The sequence below is a fragment of the Peromyscus maniculatus genome, chromosome 4 (genome assembly GCF_049852395.1).
Source record: "Peromyscus maniculatus bairdii isolate BWxNUB_F1_BW_parent chromosome 4, HU_Pman_BW_mat_3.1, whole genome shotgun sequence".
In the NCBI taxonomy this organism is placed as follows: domain Eukaryota; kingdom Metazoa; phylum Chordata; class Mammalia; order Rodentia; family Cricetidae; genus Peromyscus; species Peromyscus maniculatus.
In genome coordinates, this window is record NC_134855.1 from 36,890,512 (window position 1) to 36,907,021 (window position 16,510).

At 42.2% G+C, this 16,510-nt stretch overlaps 1 protein-coding gene across 14 annotated transcripts in view; it reads right to left on the reverse strand.

The window, feature by feature from the left end:
- Ccdc148 (coiled-coil domain containing 148) overlaps positions 1-16,510 on the reverse strand; it is a 284,674-nt gene that overhangs the window by 215,850 nt on the left and 52,314 nt on the right. The window contains exon 1 of one of the 14 annotated variants that reach the window (XM_076569533.1): positions 11,269-11,335. The exons of 12 other annotated variants lie outside the window; for them this stretch is intronic. The gene's annotated coding sequence lies outside the window, so the exon portion shown is untranslated. Of the gene's footprint in view, positions 1-11,268; positions 11,336-16,510 lie in introns of those variants that run through there. One more of the 14 variants, XM_076569537.1, reaches the window with a different exon arrangement.

Genomic DNA, 16,510 nt, shown 5'->3' on the forward strand with positions numbered 1-16,510 from the left:
TGGACATGGGGATGATGGAAAGGGAGCAGCAGTCTGTGAGCCTGCTGTCTATGGAGACTCAGCACTCCTTCTCCTTCCCTGACCTGCATCCTCACATGTGACACTGTTAACCACCAGATGACATTTGGAAATGGACTCTCCAAAGCACCAGGACCTGCTCTGAGAACTTCACCTGTCCCTTCTCGATTCCTTTCACTCCCTGTGTCTCTGGCAGGACGCATGTCACAGAACTCACTGCTCTAGTCTTCTGGATAGATCTCTGCAATACCCTTCCACTCATTAAAGAGAATGGATGGAAGCAGCAGCTTCCATCACATAACTGCTTGACTGAGTAATGTGTAAAATCCAAACAGACCAGAAATCCATCACCTACCAAGTGGATTCGTATTACTTTCTAGGATGGAACACAAATTCAGCATAGGTGACAAGAACGTAGACCCTTGGTTTGCCTTTACCCTAACCATGAAGATAGATTCTCAAACACACAATGCTATGAAAGAATGATGGTGCCCCAAGAGATGTCCATGTGGGACCTAGCCCTCAGAGCCTTTGCTGTGCCACACTGCTGGCAAAGGAGAAAGGAGGTAACAGAGAGCAATGAGGATGCTGGCTTGTCCAGTGCCTGGTGTAGTCACAGGCTTGTCCAGTGCCTGGTGTAGTCACAGGCTTGTCCAGTGCCTGGTGTAGTCACAGGGTCTTTATAAGGGGGATGGGGTGGGGGGCTCAGGGACAGACACATGATGATAGAAGCATAGGTCAGAAAGAAGAGTGATGTCACACATAGGTCTAGAGGGTGGAGGGGTCAGGCCAACGCAGGTAACCTAGAGGTTGCAAAGTTGAAGGAAATACATTCTTTCTCCCCTAGAGATTCCAAATCCTTGCTGATAACCTAATGTTGCTCACTGAAACCCATTTTGGAGGCCAGACCAGCAGAATGGTACGGAAATAGTTTGTGTTATTGAAGCCACTGGCTCTTTAGGATTTTTCTTTCTCCACAACAGGAATCTGAGAACTCTTGTGCACACACACACCCTTACCTTTGCACACACACTCTCACTGGCCTTTGCAATACCCTTCCCTAAGCTACCTCTCTGGCTTATACTAGGCCTCATCTCAAGCATGCTACTGGGGACTTTTCTAGTTCAGACAGATGATTTTCCCCTCCCTGTCCTATGGTGGCACCTTGTGCATTTCCCTACTGTTTCTCTTATTGATGAATTTACTCCAACATTCACTGAACATCTGCCACATACTAGATTAGGGGGAAAATACTGTATTCAGGTCCCTGTAGAGACTCCTTCCTTCACTATTTCACTTAGACATCCCTGTTCACTCCTAATCACTGCATTAGGCATCTACTTGTCAGAACCCCCAAACATGGTCACCTGTCAGCCATTTCTGAATCTCCCAGATCACTTCCTGGTGCATCATATATTTGATGTGTATGAGTGTTTTGCTAGTGTATGTCTGTGTACGACGTGTGTTATGTGTGGTGCCTGTGGAGGCCAGAAGAGGGCATCAGATCATCTGGAACTGGAATTACAGATGGTTGCAAACCACCATGTGGGTGCTGGGAATTGAACCTGGTCCTCTGGAAAAAAAAAAAGGTCAATGTTCATAACCACTAAACCATTTCTCCAGCCCCTTCCTGGAGCGTCATGGTCCTATCCAGTTGCAATAATGATGTGACAGCCAGCCTGAGATTGCTAGTTAGCTTTACTTTTAATTTTACATAGTCATACAATTTTATAAAGATTTGAAGTGATTTGCAAGAGAGACTGTTTCAGACACCTTCTTTACCAAATGATTAAAAAACCCTGTCCTTTTTCTTGTGAGTAGCTGTCACAAATGCATTGCTCTTTCTCTTGATTACAAGCTTCTTCATTAAAAGAAAACTGTTCATGCCAAGGCCACAAGCAAGGTTATGAAGTTCAATAATTCAATGGAATTTTGATGTGCTTTTCCCTATTACTGCTGAGAAATTTTACCATCTGAAGTTTGAAACGGGCTAATATCCATGCTCCTCTTTCATCTTCCTTCCTAACAGATCCCGGTTTTGTTCAAGGCTAGAATATTGTTCTTTTGAGGCTCTATGTGAGCATGCAGTAGAGTTCCAGCCAGTGAGATTTAAGCAATGAGATGTAAGAAATCAGGTACCAGATTTGCTTTATTTGCAGCCTACACACACACACACACACACACACACACACACACACACACATACACACACACACACACACACTTCCCTGACCTTCTCTTCTTCATGCCTGAAATGCAAGTGTGAAACCAGATGTGGAGAAACAACTGTAGAGGGACTATTTGCATGAAAAATACCCATAAGAATCTCAGAGAAGCAAGCTAAAAGGAAGCTGGGCCATTGACATCAAGATTCTGCTGTAGTTACCTGCACTGGTCCCTCTGGACATGGTATTATGAGAAAAATAAATCTCCAAGTTTCTGTGCTCAGGTTATGTCATTTCCAACCACACAAAATTCTCAACTGCTGAAATACTGGGATAATATAAAGCACCCTCCACAGAAAAGAGCCTTAAGGGCCCCTCCATTTAAAGCAGCATAAAAGTTGTTTTAGAGAATGACACAATATAGATAGATGTATTAGAAAATATCACTGTCATTGCACTTCAAAAGTAGCAACTAGCAAAATCCATTTAAAAACTCCACTAGAGTAGAATGTTCAGTTTCAACATAGCTGGAGGAAAGTGCGTAAAAGGGTGTGTGGGTGGTTCTGGAAGAAGAAAGAAAAAAATACTCCACAACTTAATTAAACTGCTAAAAAGCAATACAAAAAAAGACGCAAGGAAAAAAGAATGTCTGTGGGTTTGTAATGCTCTACAATGAATAGTTTTTCCACAAAGGATCAATTATACAGGAAGCAATTTTCTTGTAAAATATTATATGAAAGTTGTTTAATTTTAATAAAAAATAGCAATCTTAGCAACAAAGACTATGAAACTTCATGACGGTGCTGCAATATGGTAGATGCTAATACATCCTGAATAACTGAAATAGTTACAATAGGTAAGAGATGTTTATTCACTTTGTGTTACTGCCAGTTGAGATTTGAAAAGACTCCTATGCTAATAAGTAAAAAAAAGAAAAGAAAAGAAATATCACAATTAAAGGTGTTAAGATGATATTTACAGGGAAAGAGTGAAAAAGATAGCAGAAAAGCAAAAAAGGAACAAAAAGAAAATCACTTACTTCCTGTTTCCTTTTTCCAAGCACCTCAAGTTTGGGTCATTAAAAACAAGAGTCTCCTGTCTCCTCCTTCTCTGAAGGCAAATTTGCAGCGGAGAGGAGGCAGAGTGGGGTAACTCTGAAGCTGTTAGTAGTTTACTTAGCTAGTCATCGTCAGTAAGACACATGCCGTGTACCCCAGACAGATCCTTGCTTATTGATCGATGTGTGGCAGTGCAGCACTGTACCTCCGTGAGATTGGAGGTAAGAGGTCCTGAGAGATGTTAGGTAGTCAGGGGAGGTCTAACTCCACCCCTTTCCAAGGTAGTTTCAACCTATCCTTGATGGAAGTGATAATGCTTCAGCTATCTCTGACGTCACAGTCTCTTGTGAAAGAATCACATTGCATCATCTCAACGATGATTTTCAAATTGTTTTGTGAAAAATCTAAGTTTTTATTAAAGCTAGGGAGAGGAAAGGAATAATGCATTTCTCTCTCGTAGATGTTGCCTGTTGAGCAGGATTGGGGATAAGAAGAGGCAGTCATCATGTACCTCAGGGACAGTGAGTACATAGGATTTTCTTCTTGAATTTAAATGTACCATCAAGGGCTGGAGAACTTGCTCAGTGATTAAGGGCACTTGTTGCTCTTGCAGAGGTCCTGGGTTCTGTACACAGCACACACAAGTCAGCTCATAATGATCTGTAGCTCCTTCAGTCAGGTGATCTGATGCATTTTTCTGGTCTCCAAGAGCACCAGACACTTATGTGGTGCACAGACTTACATACAACCAAAATGCTCACATATATAAGATGAAAAGAAATCTAAAAGAAAAAATGAACGTACCATGAAAATATTTTGATTCAAGGCAGAAATGATGGCACATATCTTTAACCTCATTACTCAAGGGTCAGATGAAACTCTGTGAGTTCGAGGCCAGGAATGTCTATATGGTGAGACCCTGCCTTAAATAAATAAGTAAATAAATAGATAGATAGATAGATAGATAGATAGATAGATAGATAGATAGATAGATAAACAGATAATAAATAAATAAAAAGTAAGTAAGTAAATAAATAAATAAGATAGATGATAGATAGATAGATAGATAGATAGGATGATAGTTAATAATATGAAACACTAGCATAACTACCACTTGTTGGTAGCAGTCAATTAGAGATAAATTAAAATGATTAACGACAATATGCCCAATCAAAATAACAAAGATCAGCATGGTGGTGTATGCCTCTAAACTTGGAGAGGAGTAGGGAATCCAAGGTCAAGACTATATATGCAAAGAGGGTGAGGTATGTGTAGGAGGGGAACACCCATGCTTGCAAAAGGCCAGGGATGTATTTCAGTCAGTTGAGTGCCTAGCATCCATAAAGTTCTGGAGTCAATCCCTGGCACACAGAAAATCAGGTATGGTATGAATTACTCCAGAACTGGGGAGGCAGGAGGACGAGAAATTCAAGGTCTTCCTCAGCTACACAGTGAATTTGAGGCCAGCCTGAGATACGGGAGATTAAGATCCTCTCCCTCCCCTCAAAAAAAAAAATAAAAAAAAAATCTAGGAGCCTGGAGTTGAAGAGAGTTCTTTACCAAATGCTAACCCAAAGTGAAAAGGTAATGGGCAATATTAAACTAAGAACTTCTGCATGGAAATAAAAAGGCAACTGGCAACCTACACATTAAAGAAATGTACTTGCTGTCCAAGCATTTTCCTTATAAAAGTGTGGGTCAGAAGTATATTTGAAAAACACATGTAAATTAATAAGAAAAAAGATGACAAGCTATAAAAAGTGGAGTAGAAAATCTGGACAGTCCACAACAAGAAGACACCTTCACGTACTAAAAGACATTTGACTTCACTCGTTAAGAAAACCCAACTTGAGTCACAACTTGGTAGCACCATCAGCATATGATGGTAGCTAAAACTGAAAAGAAAATGCTCAGTGACAGAGAGAAAGAGAAGAACCAAACGCTTACATGGTTAGTAGGGGCGTAATTTGGTGTATTTTCTTCAGGAAAATTGTTTGGCTTTTTGCCTTGCTATTCTAATCCTACATATATTCAGTAGAAACGTGCACATGTCATCATCAGAAGACACATGCAAACACACTCCTAACAGTCCATTAAAGATGATCTCAATGCTATGGTCTGAATGCTGACATCAGCTCAAAACGGATTATGCTAGTAGGAGGGACCTAATAGGAAGTTATGAAGTAGCAAAGACTCCTCTCTCTGCACTGAAATTAGAGTCCCATGAAGGAGATTAAAGGAATGTGATTTCCTTTACCATCATTATGGGATAGCTCTCAAAGTGAAGAGCACACCCTCATTAGGCATCAGATATGTTGGCTCGCCACCCCTAGAACCATAAGCAGTGAGGATGTGCTATTTATTCATCACCCACAGTGGTAGAATAAAATCAGGTACAGGTACAGTTCACTTGGATTTTTAGTTCCTGGGGATTCGAGGAAGATTGTATGGTAAAAATCACCCAATATTAGCATTCCAAATGCTATTTGGATTTAGAAAATGATACTCTTGGTCCTGTCCAAAGGGAAATGTGAGAAGACACAAGGTGTGTAAACAACAGACACCATTCTTCTTCCAAGTTCAGAATTAAATTAACTGCTACCAGAGCTCACTTCCAGCTGCCATCTGAGGTTTATTTGACATAATAATACGACATAATTAATAAATGTGGTGAAAAGTGCTCAGCTACTTTGGAAACCAAATCTGCACACTCTAATAGCACAACATATTTCATACTCAAAAAAGTCACCGTAACCTGTTAATATTATAGTAAGTTTAAATGATGACATATAGCTTTGCATAAATATAAAATTCTAAAGCAAGGTACAAAATAAGAATATTCTTATTTAATAAAAATGGGTATAAAAACATCTAGGCTGGGGGAGATGGCTTGTTAGATAAAGTACTTACTATGCAAGTATGAGGGCCCTGGATCCATGTAAAAGCTGGGCATGGCAGTGTATACCTATAACCACAGGGCTGGAGGAATTAGAGACAGGTGGATCCCCTGGAAGCTTGCTGGCCAGCCATTCTAGCCCAGTGAGAAATCCTGTCTCAAAAAAAACTATGGTGAAAAGATATAGGAGGACACCTCTGTAGACCTCTGGCCTCCACATATGCACACAAAGGCCCCAGCACAGACGTACACACACAGACACACACAAACCCATACGCCACACATATAAATATATATCTTTTCCTCTTACTTAAATCATTCAAAGTGGGACACGCACACACTCGTTTTTTGATGCAGAGTTTCTCTGCCTAGCCCTGACTGTCCTGGAACTTGATCTGTAGACCAGGCTGGCCTTGAACTTAGAGACCCGCCTGCCTCTGCCTCCCAAGTGCTAAGATTAAAGGCGTGCGCCCCCACTGCCAAGTAAACCACTTTTAATCTGGATCTTTTAAAGTAGGAAGATACGCCTTTAACCCAGATCTTTTGAGGTGGGAAGATCTTCCTTTAATCTGGGCCACATCTTCTGCTGGCAGCCTATTAAAGGATACAATGGTGTTATCTACATCACCCTTCAGAGCATGTCTTCTGATTCATTCTGTCCTCATAAGAGCCTTGGAAAGGGTAAGATGCAGATCCCAGACCAGCAGCTCCTGTCCACACCGAGGCACCTGCACAGTCTCCTGGGGGAGCTTCGACCTGAAAGCACCCACGGGGAGGGTGCAAGGCCCAGCAGCAGCCCAAGCCTTGCCGAGCTCCACTGGGCTCAGGGGCGGGGGCTGCCAGCCTGTGTCAGGGAACTGGCCCCGCTGCTGCCAGGGAAAGAGAGCAGACGAGGCTCCCTTCCTTAACTGGCCAGAGAGGAGACTCATCAAAACCCTCCCACCACCAGTATACAGTTTTTGTCTGCTGTGTGTCCTTGGGTGTCACTTCTTAACTGTCTCTATCTTTACCAGAAAGAAAGAAGTTATTGGATGCACACATGCTTCAAAAGAACAACCCGGTTACATAGTTTCCAGTAAATTATTACCATGGATGATAATCCTATTTTTAGGATTTTTTTTTGTAGGACAATTGTTAAAGATTTTAATGTGCAAATACGGCTACCTAGTGTTGCATTGGTGAAAAATCAGAACACCTGTAGTGACCTCCTGACTATCTTCGGTATTCCCAGCAGGCCTTCCTGTCCCCCTTTACCCGATAACCACAGGCCCTGTTGCCACCACTGTCACCAGGCCTAGTCAACTAGACAATGCATGTTGGCTCTAACAGCATGGCTCATGGGTGACTCAATTTGAGGCATGGGATTCAATAGAGCCAACCACAAGTTAAGAATGTGTTTGTACAGATATTTGTGTTTCCTCAACTTATTTATTATGCAATGTAACATCAGTTAAGAGAATACCAGTGGTTATCATATTTTAGTTTGAGATACTAAAAGACTGTCCCTCCAGAGACATTGTTACTTAGTCTAAAATTTATCATGCATTTGTGGTTGTATGAGGGATAGTTATATCATGTTCGGCACAATTATGACCTCATTAAATATATAATGTTCTTGTGATTGTACCTGCGATAAATACATGTTAGGTGTAATTATGACCTGGATATTGTTTTCATTTAAAAGTTAAGCACGACATAAGGAGATATGATTATGTGTCAAGTTGACAAGGGGTGGACTTGTGATTCTTGGTGTTCTTGGTTGTCAACTTGACTACATCTGGAATTAACTAAAACCCAGGAGTCTGGGTATACCTGTGAGGAACTTTTTCTTAATTAAATCATTCAGAATGGGAAGAGTCACTTTTAATCCAGATCTTTTGAGGTAGGAAGATCCACTATTTTTTTTTTTTTTTAAATCTGGGCCACACCTTCTGCTGGCAGCCTCTATAGAGGGCTTGGGAGAAGGAAACTTGATCTCTTTGCCTGCTTGCTCTCACTCACAAGTCCATCCATTCCTTCCCTGGCGTTGGAGCCTACCTCTTTGGGATTCCGGTGTACCATAAAGATCAGCTGAGATGTTGAGCCTCATGGACTGAACAACTACCGGATTCTTGAACCTTCCATTATAGACAGCTATTGTTGGACTAGCTGAACCACAGCCTGTAAGCCATTCTAATAAATCCCATTTATATACATATAAAGGCTCATTCTATGACTTCTGTTCCTCTGGAGAACACTAATACATGCACATGTATATTTACTATGTATATGGAAATATATGTATACATACTTTGTGAATGACTGCAAAGCTACACATAAAAAATGCCATGGGGGGGATCAATGTAAATCCAATAATTTTTTGCTCTATATTTATCACATTTTTTAAAAGAAGAAAAAGAATGTTTCCTCTTAAAGTTTCACTTTAAACTAACTTCTATATTTTGAAAGCACCACTGACTTGATGGAAAGTTTCAAGCACTGTGGAAAGAAATTGATTTTCTGAGGGAGGCTTCGATTTCATGGAAGTTGCTGCCCTCCTTACCCGCCACTCCTACATTCTTGAGAATGTCATCCTACAAACAAAACAATCTTCCATGTAGCCACTAGACAGCCCTCAGCCAGACCTAACATCGATAATATCGCTATCAACTTAGCCTCGGCTGTCATTAGAGTTCTGCCCATTGTTCTGGCAACGTCCTTCACAGCGAGAGCCCCGGGTCAGGACCAAGCCCTGCGCTCAGTTGTCCTGTCTCTTTAACGGCCTTCCGTCAGCCTTGCTGCTCCGTCTGCCTGTGACATTGATGCTCGTGACACTCTGCAGATTACATGCCAGTTTTCTCTGTGATTGCCCTTCAAGCTGGGTTGTCTGGTGTTTCCTCGTGCTTAGATGCATGTTAGGTCTGTGACAGGAGGGATGTGCTCTTCATAGTGCAGTGTGACTCCCACTTGTGCCTGGTGTCACTTCCAACATTTAATTAAAGCAGTTTCTGTCAAAAAATCCCACCATAAAGTTACTCTTTTCGCTGGCAATTAGTGTTTCACGGAGATGTAACTTTGAATTAGGTTTTACCCACTAGATATATAATTTATGTATTTGATTACCAAGATTCACTGTATCCAATAGGTTACCATCAGCTACTGTTGTTGGGTATCTACCAGAGAAGACTACTTGGACATGAATTTAAGACAACAGAAAGTCTTCATTAAAGTTTGTGAGTTTCTTTGAACTTGGTTCAGTTGTCTCTGTAGATCTCCCCATCGTGATCTTGACTTCCCTTGCTCATATAATCCCTCTTCCCTCTCTTCAACTGGACTCCTGGAGCTCAGCCTGGTGCTTGGTTGTGAATCTCTGTATCTGCTTCTATCAGTTACTGGAAATCTACAGAGACAACTGAACCAAACTCAAAGGAACTCAAGAACTTTAGAGGGACAGCTGTGGAACCTGCATAGGACTGGACTAGACCCTCTGCATATGGGAGACAGTTGTGTAGATGGGTCTGTTCGAGGGGCCCCTGGCAGTGTGATGAGGATCTACCCCTGGTGCATGAGCCGGCTTTCTGGACCATTACCTATGGTCAGACACCTGCTCACCCTTGATACAGGGGGGAGGGGCTTGGTCCTACCTCAACCGAATGTACCAGGCTCAGCTGTCCCCCCATGGGAGAACTTATCCTGTTGAAGTAGAGATGAACGGTGGGCAGTGGTGGGGGAGAGGCAGAAGGGAATGGGAGGAGAGATGAAAGGAAAATCTGTGGTTGGTATGTAAAATTAATTTAAAAAAAAAGAAGAAAGAAAGTCTTCATTAGCCAGCAGCCAACCACATTGGGTGTTTGGGATTCCAGTATACTCCCAAACTTTCTTAGGGTGAGCTTTTAAGCTCATACCTAAGCCATACCCTGGGTTGACATACTTCAACTAGCAAGAACAGTTAGCCAGAAGCAGAATTATATAAGCCAAAAACCAAGGGTAGTCCATTTAGAGACCTTTCCCGAACTATGGACTTTGATGGATTAGATCTTTTCTTTGTTGTTTTGGCAGGCGGTGCTGTCTATGATGAGTTTTATGGCCTGAATGGCACTTCCATCACGGTGTCAGTGAGTGTGCTAAGATCTGGGGGCCTGTTACACTACTACCTTTATTTTGATGCTCAAAGACCTCTAATGTGGCCACTGAATCTCCTTCCACGCGGCTTCTGTGTCCCTGTTTTGTAAAATCAGTGTCCCTGCAGCTCATGGTGCTGCAATTTTTAAGTCTGGCACGGCTCAGCTGAGCTCTTAGCTCGGAGCAGAGCACTGCTGAAACCAAAGCCACAACCAGACTGTTCTTGAGCAAAAACCTACTTGCAAAACTGTCCATGTCAGATGCAATTACCTGAGGTGTTAGGACGGAAGTTCTCATGTACTCGCTTATTACAAGCCAGGGTCAGCTCAGGAACGGTGGGCTGCTTGCTATCATTGTTGCCATGTGACTGGCTCCATCTTCAAGGCAACCAGGCAAAGTCACCCTCTCACCAACTCCTTAGAATCCCTTGATTTCTTCTCAAGTCCCTGAACTTGGAAACTGTTCTTGTGATCAAGATATTTTATTTTAACTGTCCATTATCAGGACCCTAAATTACATCTCCAAGCCTCTTTGGCACCACAAGATAACAGTACTGCAGACAGAAAGTGCAACATATTTACACCCCCAAGAGTTACACATGGTGTGTGTGTGCTGGGGGTAGGTTTTCTGTGGAAGGTCCTCTTAGAATTCTGCCTCTTACATAGACAGAGAGTGCTAGAATAGTGTCTGGCATTGTAAATATAAATACACCAGCTAATATTACTGCTTATTATATGAAAACTCAAAGGAATTTTCTCAAATAGCCATGCCATGGTAATGACAAAAGTCGGTGAAATAATACTCAGTTGACACCAAACAGGAAATACCCACTGGTGGAACCTCCTAGAAGATAGTTGGGTGGTGTATAATGAAAGCCCAGTAATTCCATTTCCAGGAATCGATACTACCATTACAGTCAGAGGTATACACCCAAAAGAACCAGGATATTAATTGCAGTGTAACATATAATAAACACCCCTTTTGTTCATTTTTAGCTTACGTTGGCCCAAACTCTCTGTTATCCTCCTACCTTAGTCTCCCAAGTGCTAGGACTGCAGGAGTAAGCCACCACCTGGCTAATAAACGCTCTTTTAAACCAAGAATTTCCTTTTAGAGATTGATGAAATCATATGGCACAGGTATTCAATAGACTATCAGAAAACCTGAAAAAAAAATCCAAGAAAGGACATGGCTCTGAAAACATTTCATGAGAGGGACAGCCTGGTGCTGCAGCTGAGGCGAGGGGTCTCTAAATCACTTGTCCAGTCAGTCTGTCCAAATGCCAACTGGATAACAGCCTTCCTTTATCTCTTTTGGGCTACATTTAGTCAAGCTTCTATGGTACCTGCAGAGGATTTTCACCTCTTCATACTTCCATAGGTCAAACAAGCCTTCTGGCATCTCTTTAGAGAGCAGCAAGTGTCCTTTGGCAAGATAGGGTCACTTGAAAAGAAAAGGAGCATGACCCGTTGCCATCTGTCTGGCGCTGCCCATCTGCCAAACAAGGGCATCATGAAAAGGAAGGCCGTGCACTGTCTCCTTCCTTCCTGACTACAGCGTCTTCCAAAGACCCTCAGGGACTAACGGCTGGCTCTTCACTCTAAATCTACTGTCCCATTTACAAAAAGCTGGTGGTTAAAGTGTGCCCAGCCAAGATCTTAGAGGGTAGCTTTATTTATCTTCAGCCACAACAGAAGTGTTCATCTGATATAAAAAAAAAAAAAAAATGTATTGGTGGTAGAGAGGGCAGAAACAGAAGGGAACTAGAAGGTCCACAATTGCGTACATCACACCGTCCAACAGCTGCAATCAGACCCACTTAACAGGTGAGAAAACTGACACTCAGAGGGCTTGCATAACTCATTTACAGAGTCACACTCAGGAAGTGGTCAAACTTGATGTTTGGGGTTTGGGTTCTTTGTTTGTTTTCATTTATTTAACTTGTACGTCTGCGGGGTGGGGCGTGTACAATGTGCTGAAGGGACCACTTGTGAGAGTCACCTCTCTACTTCCGCCATCTCGGTTCCGGGGTCTTGAGCTAAGGTCACCAGGCTTGCTGGCAAATACTTCTCCCCGCTGCACCAACTCCCCAGCCAAAACTAGGGTCCTGGCTTCACTCTTGTCACCACACTGATGATCTTTTATCTAGTATGTTTATTTTGTTAAAGAAAGGAAGAAAAAGCCAAAGGATGAAAAAAAGAAATCCCCGAGAAACACCAATGCTTAGCCATCTTCAGCTCTACCACCACTTACACCATGAAGGCAAATTAATTGTATATAAGATCAGGCCAAGGAATTTTCTCACGACCCCTTCAACCCGCAAAGAGAGGCTTGAAACTCCATCTCTTCATAGATCCTGGTAACCAAGCTCATTTTTTTCTATCTCATACTACTTCGGCCACAATTCTTAAAAAAATCAATACCTTGTTGCTATGGTTGTGTGAATGAAACATGGCCCTCCTGGGTTCTCATATCTCATCACTTGCTCCCCAGATGGCAGCACTGGTTTAGGGGCATGGCCTTGCTGGAGGAAGCTGAACCTTGAAAGAGGGCTTTGAGATTTCACAGTCTCACTCCCCTTCCAGTTGGCTCTCCCTGCTTTGCGCTTGCAGGTGCAGATGCAATCTTACAGCTTCCTTCTCACGCCATCATGCCTGCTGCTTGCTGCCAGGCCTCCCTATCACACGGTGATAGACTCTTACCCCCCTGGAGCTGTAAGTTAAAACAAACCCTCTCTTCCTCAAGTTGTCTTGGTCACAGTATTTTATCCCAGCAACATAAAAGTAACTAACAGAGAAGTTGGTACCTGAGAGTAGGCTGTTTGTTGCTGTGAAGAACATGATCATGTTGGTTTTTAGGAAAACATGGGAGACTCTGTAACTTTGGACTAGAAAAACTGTTGTTAAATGCTGTAAACAGTGCTTTTAGCATCGTCTTTTCTAATAGGAGTCTAGAAAACAGTAATGCTGAGAGTGAGGTGGCAACTGGGTTAGAGGCCACTCCTGTGCTGCCTCATTAAAGAATCTGGTTGTCTTCTGTCCTTGTCCTTAAGAACTTGCCTGAAGCTAAATTAAAAAGTAATGGACTATTTGGGGGCCGGGGAGATAAAATTTCGGGACAGCATAACATTGAGTCTGCGGCATGGTTGGAACTGATTTCCATTATACAGGACAACAATGAGAAAGAGCAAGTGGCACAGAAAGAGATGCAAAACGTATCATTTGGATAGGAAAAGAACACTAGGAAGCTTAGTGTTGCAGCCCAGGCTTGTGTTGAAAGAGAGGCTGTAATTGGCTAAGAGATTGACACAGTTAAGGCGACTCTTGTTATGCAATTAAACAAAGGAAAGTGCCTTCCGGGCAAGACCTCCCCCAGCTAAGCTTCCACCTTGGCAAAGAGGACCTCAGGAGTTTCCTGCTGCTGGAAAGCAAGTGAATAAAAATGCTGTTGAAAATGCAATCCAAGGGGCTGAGTTTTAGAGACATGGAGGATGCAAGACTGAAGGGGTCATGGACTCTTCCTCTGCTGTCTCACGCAGCCACTGAGGCCACGCCGCACGTGTCAGGGGAGTCCCTGCATGAAGGCTTTGAGAGGGCAGGAAGCCTTGAGAAGCCTTTGTGTGACGCTGTCAAAGTAAAGCCTGAGTTACAGTGGAGACCCCAAGATGTAGGAGATGCCAGAGCTGTGAGACATCTGCCAAGGAGTGCTGCATAAAGGGAGGGAAGGCACCCCAAGAAAGAGGAGCAGGCTGGGGGGGGGGGGGAGCCATGTCAGTCCTTTGACAGCACACAAGGAGCTACCGGATTTGGTATTTGCCCTAGTGGATTTCAATCTTGCTTTGGCCCACTAGTTCCTTGTTATGCCCTCTTTCCCATCTTGGGAATGGGAAGGCATATTCTGTGCCATTGTATGTTGGGAGTACATACTCTGCCTTTTGATTTTACAGGTTTCACTGGAAGTGATTGTGTTGGGTCTCAGAAAAGACTTAGGACTTTAAACAGTGTTGAAACTGAGAAAGATTTTGAGGACTTTTGAAGTTGGGCTGAGTTCATTTTGCCATGAGATGGCCATGGACGTCTGGGAGGCAGGGGTGGAATAGAATGATGAAATGTCCACCACCGGTTCATGTGCTTGAACATCTGCTTTCCCGCTGCTGATGCTGTTTGGAGATGTTTGGGAGGTTTGTCCTTGCTGAAGGAAGTAAATCCCTACGGGCAGGCTTTGAGATTCCATAGCCTCACTTTACTTCCTCTTTTCTCTCTTTCTCTGCTTCACGCTTAAAGTTGAAGATGTGATCTCTCAGTTTCCCATTCATCTTGCCGTGCCAACTGCTTGCTGCCAGGCCTCCCCACCATAATGGACTCATACCCCTCTGGAACCATAAGCCACAATCAACTTTTTCTTCTTTGAATTACCATTAATCATGATGTTCTACCACACCAACAGAAATGTAACTAACACGGTCCCTAAAGACAGCAAATTGTCCATTCTCTGGGATTGCTATACTCATGCTCATCCTTCTCCTCACACATATTTTACCTTTCCCCATTGTCCCAGGAAAATTCAGTTGGCATCCACCTTCAAGCATCTTTAATTTTCACCCATACCTACCTCAACAATCTGCTGCATTCTTGTTGTAGTTTTTGCTAGTTATAATCAATATTGGGTAATTAATTCAAATCACAACTATATCGGCAATATGAAAATGCATATGTGGTTCTGAACACTTATGTTTACTTGATTGCTTCCTTGCTTCTTGGAACAGCATAACTTCCCAGGTTCATTTTGGACTTTTCTAGTCATGATCTTGAACTGAATAGTTTTCCTAGGTGTTTCGGATCTTTGGGGAATGGATTTAGAAAACAAGATCTGGGTAGTATGTACACTCAGAGTTATTTGGATGCTATCACTCAGCCCAACCAGGAAACAAAAGCTAGTATACTAGGGTGGTTTCAATTGCTGTGATAAAATACCATGACCAAAAGCAACTTTCAAGGAAAGGTTTTATTTGAATTACATCCTGGGTTACAGTCCACTGACTTAGTAAGATGTAGACATATCACCTATAGAATCATTGGTTGCTAATGACACCACAATTCACAGGTGCAAAAGTGGCATGAAAATTCTACACATGGATTCAGATCAAGTATTTAAAGTGTCTTCAAGGGTCTAAAGAGATGGCCATCTGCATTTGTGTGCTCACACTCACACTCAGATGTACACACATATATATATAATTCAAAATAATACAAATAAATGCTTATGAGGTTATTTCTATGATATTTCTCATATGTCTTCAAATAAATACATAAAGTATATAGGGTAAATATGAAAGTATCCGAGGATATATAGGTGGTCGCTATTGTGAGAAAGAAATGCCTTGTGTTTTTCATTCTGTCTACAACTTGAAGAAACATAAAGAATAAATAGCCCTTTAATGAGTTTTATTTCTACCAAACCTTTCAATTATTTGAAAGAAGGAAGATCTAGAATCTTTAAAAAGATGCTAGATAAAATTCCTACTAATCTACTATAGGACATGAGAAGAGTTTAGTAAAGTCAATTTATCTCATCTCAAATCAACTTTAATTCCCAACCTCTACACTCCCTTTATAAACAAAGTCAAACTATAACTCTTTCAAAAGTACTTATCCATGTCTTTAAAACTAAACAATTTTTCTTCATTTTAAAATAATCTTACCATAGATCTACATGAAGAACTCTAATAAGACCACAGCCCTGGCCAGTGGTGGCTCACACCTTTAATCCCAGCACTTGGGAGGCAAAAGCAGAAAGATCTCTGTGAGTTCGAGGCCAGCCTGGTCTACAGAGTGAGTTCCAGGACATCCAGGGCTAGAGAGAAAACCTATCTCAAAGAAGAAGAACAACAAAAAGACCAAAAGACCACACCCTGCCCACATGTTTCCACTGATGTCTGACTAGAATTTGTCCTGACCTCTGGCTTTATTTGTAATGACTTTCTCAGGATTCAAATTATACTCCCAACCTTGTTGCAACTGATTGTCCCACCTGCTCAGGACACTGGGGTGAGGGGGGTGGGGGAATGTGGATCATCATTTGAGCATAGGAGTTTAGAGAAGCCTGTGACAAAATATAGAAAGACTCTATCTCAAGTCATATGTGTGTGTTGGGTGGGGGACACAAAAACTATCTCCAGAACATTTCTCACACATTCTAATTTAGCACTGAAGATGTAGTCAGGAGCAGTGAGCTAGCCCCTCTTGTGGTCACAATGTTACTGACTGGGGTTA